This window comes from Hypanus sabinus, chromosome 8 (assembly GCF_030144855.1).
Source record: "Hypanus sabinus isolate sHypSab1 chromosome 8, sHypSab1.hap1, whole genome shotgun sequence".
Lineage (NCBI taxonomy): Eukaryota > Metazoa > Chordata > Chondrichthyes > Myliobatiformes > Dasyatidae > Hypanus > Hypanus sabinus.
In genome coordinates, this window is record NC_082713.1 from 153,114,780 (window position 1) to 153,121,122 (window position 6,343).

Sequence of the window (6,343 nt, forward strand, 5' to 3'; positions counted from 1 at the left end):
TTTAACCCTAAGGAAAGAAAGTATTCAATATGACAAAATGAAGTCAGATGTGTGATCTGCTGAGTTCAAAAAAAGTTCTGATGGCAAATGCTACACAATAACAATGATGTGAAGAAGGAAGTTATAGTGGAACCAGCTAAATGTGCATCTTTGACCAAAACAAATTATATGTACTTGATGCAACTACATAATTTATATAGGTGTTTTCATTTCTCACTTCAAATATACATTTAGAGACTAGCAATGCAGTTGAGAATATAGTGCTGACAAACTCACTAGACTTCATTTGCATTTTTTCCTGTACAGACAACAGTTTATACTGGTGGCTTTGTAATGTTTCGTAAAACTTATGTCTTGCACGTTCGTCTTTTTTCATGTTTTGTTCGTCGAGAAGAGTTTTCAGATTTCACTTAAAAATAACTGTAGTAACCAAACATTGAAAAACTAGTGAAGCCAAAAAATTATTTTCACTTTTGAGTTCAAATGATCTGGCAGAGTTTTAAAAAAACGAAAGCAATTTTTATACTCATTTCAAATCATAGTGTTTAATAGTCATTATACCAGACATTTCCATTTCTATCAAACCAAAGTTACACAAATTTCTGCCTCTGCGTATATGTGATGTTAAGGCTTAAAGTGTCTGCTATACCTAACAATGCATAAAAAAGTTTTCCTAAGATGTTTCATGATGCATTGTGATGTAGTTTTTAAAAAGATACAAAAAATTGCTTAACACTTATACTTATTAACTCAAAATGTTGCATTTCACTTTGTGTGCCAATTCTGTGAAATACCTTACATTTCCCCCCCCAACCAAGGGACCTCATAACCTGATTATGGTTATTGCTTTACAAACAGTTTTTGACAGTTCGTGGCTGCTAGTGTTTAACATACTTGCCAGTTCCACGTGAAGGAGCTGGTTCCTGCAAACCAAGCTCATCATTTATTATTTGCTGGAGTCAGCAAGTAGACTTTAGACATACACAGTCATCTATCACACCAAATAAAAGGACACAACTGCTTTCAGTAGGGTTCTTCCACTCACCCTAAAGGTTTTCTGAAAGCTTCTACCTCTGCATAACACACCAGAACAATTGTGGCAGATTGTATTATTTGCGAGTATCACAGTTAACTGTTACTCTCACTATGCTTGTCTATAGTTCATGGTCAATGGAAGGCTTATGTTACCAATATGGGGGAGAAAGATTGCTAATAGGTTGTCTTCAAACATTTGTAGGACACTAATGTTTGGATTTATAGAAAGGGAGATAATGTTTTGAAGTGCATGTGTTAAACTACTCAGTTGGACCAGAAGTAAGAATGCATTGTGAATTCATCTGGAAAGAGATCTGAGGGTACGGTGCTGGTAGCATGCATACCTCAGTCACACGTCTTTTGGAAAAAAAAAGTCTTAGCCACAGATTGCATATACCTGTAGAATTTTGCATGGATTTTGTACGAGTACGATTAAAAATAGCTGCTTGCACATTTTACCAGAAGAACCTCCAAAACTCTGCAAATGCTTACAATAGGTTTTAGGTTTATTGGGGTTTTCTGATATGCTCTGTCTGTATTTTGATAATTGTGCATAATTATGTAAAAAAATGTTGGTGGACCCATAAATAACCAGACTTTTTTAAGCAAGCTTTGCTTTGATGCATTTCATGTATTTTTTACTCTATTTTATACCATTGCTTGCTAATATTAGCAAACCTGCTTTCTTGCATCTGCTTTGCATAGCTATTGTAAGGCTTTAAAATAATGTATGTATTTATTGCTTGAATTTTGGTGCATACTTATATGGCATACTGTGTGGCAAAATTAAAGCTCATTTATCCTTGCTTCTATCATATGCTGATGGGGACTGTGGTCCTTTATATATATGGTATCTTTTAGCTGTAGCACAACAAACATCAATTTATGTATTGGTGGTTTATGCCTATTTGTTTATTTATCTTTTTTGAGGTAAACTAATTTTGATACTTTCCATTACTGTGTATTGTGTTCATGCCTTGAATTCTCAAAAAGTTAAAAGTCATGACTGATATCTGTAACAGCTGTTGTTCTGTGTTCAAGGCCCTCACTGTTGAATAAAGTAAAGGACCAAACATAGGACTTAAAAGGAGACTAGACTACCACTAACAACAGGGAGTTATCAGGTTTTATTGGACCAAGTTTTTGTCTGTAAGAGACATCAGTGATATAAAATCATGTGAGTATACTGTTTTATAGGCATATACATGCTTTGGTTGAACTCATTGTAGTTGTATGGACTGAAATTAAAATTTTGTGCACATTACTAGTGTTTCTTAGAACTACAGTCGGCTTTTTCATTGAACAGGGACTGAATAGAAATGAGATTAGCCTATCAACATTAGCACTTGTTTAAATCTGTTGGTAATCATGCTTTCATTTTGGAGTTCCTAAAGTATAAAACTTAATAAAACCCTGAGTAGTGGATAAGTAATGAATTGTTCCTCCATTGGGTAATGAACTGAACAGCAGTGATGGTTGTAATGTAATGTAAAAAAAATAATAATCAGCTCCTTTTTAAGGTACTAAACTATGTTGTCACTGGCACTGCCATGGAATTACAAGGTGTGAAAAACATTTTTTTCCTGTATTATAGCATTCCATCATTCAATGTGTCTGTTTAAACAGACAATAAAATGTGTATTATAGTTCTAGATGTGTGTAATCAGTACTAATGACAGATAATGGCATTATGAAATGCAATAAATAGTTTATCACACATATTAAGCTCATCTGTTATGTCCTTGTTAAAAGACAGCATTACCAGGTTTTAAAATTCAGTTCTTGCCTGAGAGTAAAGATTGATTTTATGCTTTATTGTACAATTTAATTGAATCATTGACTTTTTGATTTTGAAAATTGTGGATAATTTCTACCCTGGTTCCCTAAAGGATTTACTCACACATTCTTTATCAACATCAAAAAGAAAAAAAAAATTGTGGGAGAGATATGCTCCTGTATAACTTTCATTCAAGTCTTTGTTTCAGGTGATTGAAAGTCAAAATAGTGATGGTGAGAATCATGAGAAAATAAAACTGTTGTAAGCTAAAACTTTGAATTTATTGTAATTTGGGCAGTCAGACCAATGGCAGTATGGACAACTGGACAGAGCATGTATTTTTCTGTAAAATGGATTTTCGGAGGAATGTCTGAGAAAAAAAAAACGGGTGGGACATTTGCCATTGCAAAAAGCATTGCTTCAAAACCTGTACATCACCGCTGGACTTGATGACATTAAATTCATACTTAAACTGGGATAATCAGGAAATTCTTCCTACACAGTGATTAAAATATGCTTTTTATTGCTTACAGTTAATGTGAAAGACATACTCCAACTTTCATACACCGGACAGCAACCTATATTGTTGAAGAGATTTCTGAAGAATGCTATATTTTACATCAAACAGCATGACGATAAAGCAACAGGGTGACGTTAAATAAATATACATTGACCAAGTCAAATCAAACAGATGTTTGGCTAACTGGTTTATTGATCTTTCTTGTGATTCTTCTTTAAATTAACTACAATAGTCAGTCAAAAATAGCATTGGATCTATCCCAAAGGATAGATCCAATATAAAGTTGGATTTTTATATTAGTTTTCACCATAGTTCTGCAAATTTTGAAATATACAATATAAAATAATCTTGGGACCACACCTTCCCTCGAGCCCAGAATAGTTAGAAGTATATCATGTGCCAGACCATTCGATCTATGTACAGTTTGTGTTGCAAAATAGTAAGGTCCCTCAGCAGTTTCCCAACATTCACCTGCCAGCAGGTCCCTTGCTGCATCCTTGCTATGCTACTGGCAGCTGTGCTTCTCAGCCTTGCATTAACAAGTGACTTCCTCTTCCAGTTACCTTAGGCTCGGCAAGATTTTTCGGCTCACCCAGACCACTGAAAGCTGGGAGACCTCTGGCTAAATGAGATTCTGGTGAGGAAATGTGTCTCTGACTTAATTGGGATCTCAAATAAATGGAACAATTCTAGTTTTAGTGCTTATAAGTATCCGCACAAGCCAACAATTCCTTAAATTAAAAGAAATCTCAATGTTGTTCATTAAGCCTAATTAAGGATGCAAATGTGTACTCCCATCCTCACCTCCTCACTGCTATCTCCCAGGAAAAGCAAAAATATGCTTCAGTTAATTTAGAAAGAATGCTGAATGACTTTTTTTCTGACTTCCTCAGGCAATCAAGGAAAGCTTTGAGGTTGTCCATGACTTATAATCATACTAACCAGCAGGTATCCCCCTATAATTGCAAATGATTTCTCCTGCAAGCAACTTGTGCTGTTGCTTTTCAAGAGCCTCTATGTTCAAAGTTAATTCAAGGGGTGGTAAAGTTATCTTTAAATAAGTACTTCTCAGCGTCTATTCTAATTCTCTATCGGTAGGTTTCCTAGATGTTCAATCCTGCTATTACCATCTACTTCAAATGTTCTTTCTAACTGACCAGATAAAAAGAAGTTTTATTGAGGAAACAGCCCAAAGCATAATCCACTGGATGCAGAACTGTGGAAGCAAGGAAAAGGAGGTCTAATGATAGTCTCCAGTTCTTTTATCATTTTAAAACTTCAACCATGTCCCCTCAGGTGTGAGTATTACCAATGTAAGTAAGATTAATTCCAGTCAGTCCCATCATGCAACATTGTAAAATTTGGCATTCTTTGCTTGCACTGTAAATAGAGCCAACTAATCTTGATTAGAATCTGTACCAAAAATAAATCTGCACAATGCTGCATGCACAGCCAGCACCTTATTTAAAGCTCTATTTTTAATATAATAAAACATAGGAATACAGCTCAGCTATTCGGCCCATTTAGTATGCTTGCTGATTCTACCATTTAGAGCTCAAATAGAGGTCAAAATGCTATTTGCCTCCCTGTTTTTAGTCATTGTAGATATCCTGCTTGGTTTGCATTGCATGCTGTTTAAGCAGCAATGAGCCACTATCCCAAGAGTAAGTCCTAATCTGTTAAATTTGATGCTTACCATTACCTAATCTAAAACTTCCAGTAAATTTCTATCTCTATTGTTGATGTCTACCACACAGTGCACATTCATCTAATTTATCTAAATCAGCCTGTAGCTTATTGATTTTGTGTAAATTATGAAGCCAAATTGAATATTTCTGCATTTAAGAGCTTTCCTCTGTATCTCTAATTAAAATGTTGTTTAAAATTCAGTCCAATGCAGAGCCCTGCAGAACCCACTTTTAGGTCTTTGTGAATCCCTGCTTCACTCAATGAAACTCAACAAGCTTTTACATATATAAGATATTTAAAGCAATATTTTTCCTGCCATTACCTAAACTGTGTTCTTATCTTTTCTCCACTGATACTTTTATTTTCCATGGCAAAAATTCTGTCATTGAAGTTGTCGATAGTTGTTGAAATATTGGTTTTAAATAGGTCACAACATAATTAGGAAAGGATGTTTGATCTAAACCACTTTCCACATTCACCCCACAGTATTCACACTGTTTCTCTTCCTTTCTGTGGCCTTAAAATACTTCCAGACTTTAATTTCTTGGCCAAGCTGCAGAGTGAACTGGGACTACGAGAGATAACCATTTTCTTGGGTGTTGTGGCATTTCCTTGATAAACTAATGCAGTGTTTTGCTGAGTCAACCATTCAGCGCCCTTTCCCTTGATTCCAAACTTCTGCATCCTGTAGATTAAGTTCAAGTTGTTTCACCAAGACTGCTTTTTATTCAGCCAGTTTAAAGGATGTTTGAAACGCAAGGTAGAGGAAGACAAATAACATACTATGAATGGAAAACTAGAATAGTCAGAGGAAGTTAGAGGTACTTGAAATTGATTTTTAAAATTAATTATAATTTAGGAAGTACGTGCAATAGTTGTAAATAATTGAGTCATAGTCTGAAGATTTTTTTAATTGAATTCATCCATTCTGTACTTGCTTTGGTAATATGTTACATGGAAGATGATTAATCTTTATTTAGTAAAATTATTTGTCACTCTTCTTCATATTCTTGCATCTTTGTTCTTTATTTTGAACTATAATGCAAGCAGTTGTAAACAAAGGAAAATTGAATCGAATTTTGAATTGAATTGACTTTATTTCTTACATCCTTCACATACATGAGGAGTAAAATCTTTACGCTACGTCTCCATCTAAATGTGCAATCATAGTAATTCATAATAATTTATAATAAATAGAACAGTCAATGTAACATAGAGGTACACTCAGATCAGTGTGAGTTAATCAGTCTGTTGGCCTGGTGGAAGAAGCTGTCCCAGAGCCTGTTGGTCCTGGCTTTCTGCAGTACCATTTCCCAGATGGT

The 6,343-nt window shown here is 34.8% G+C and overlaps 1 protein-coding gene across 1 annotated transcript in view; it reads left to right on the plus strand.

Moving 5' to 3' along the window:
* The window catches only part of foxp2 (forkhead box P2), a 550,159-nt gene extending 547,419 nt beyond the window's left edge, over positions 1–2,740 (plus strand). The window contains exon 18 of the mRNA XM_059978258.1: positions 1–2,740. This exon is cut by the window's left edge and continues 1,090 nt beyond it. The gene's annotated coding sequence lies outside the window, so the exon portion shown is untranslated.
* The last annotated feature ends 3,603 nt before the right edge of the window (positions 2,741–6,343 follow it).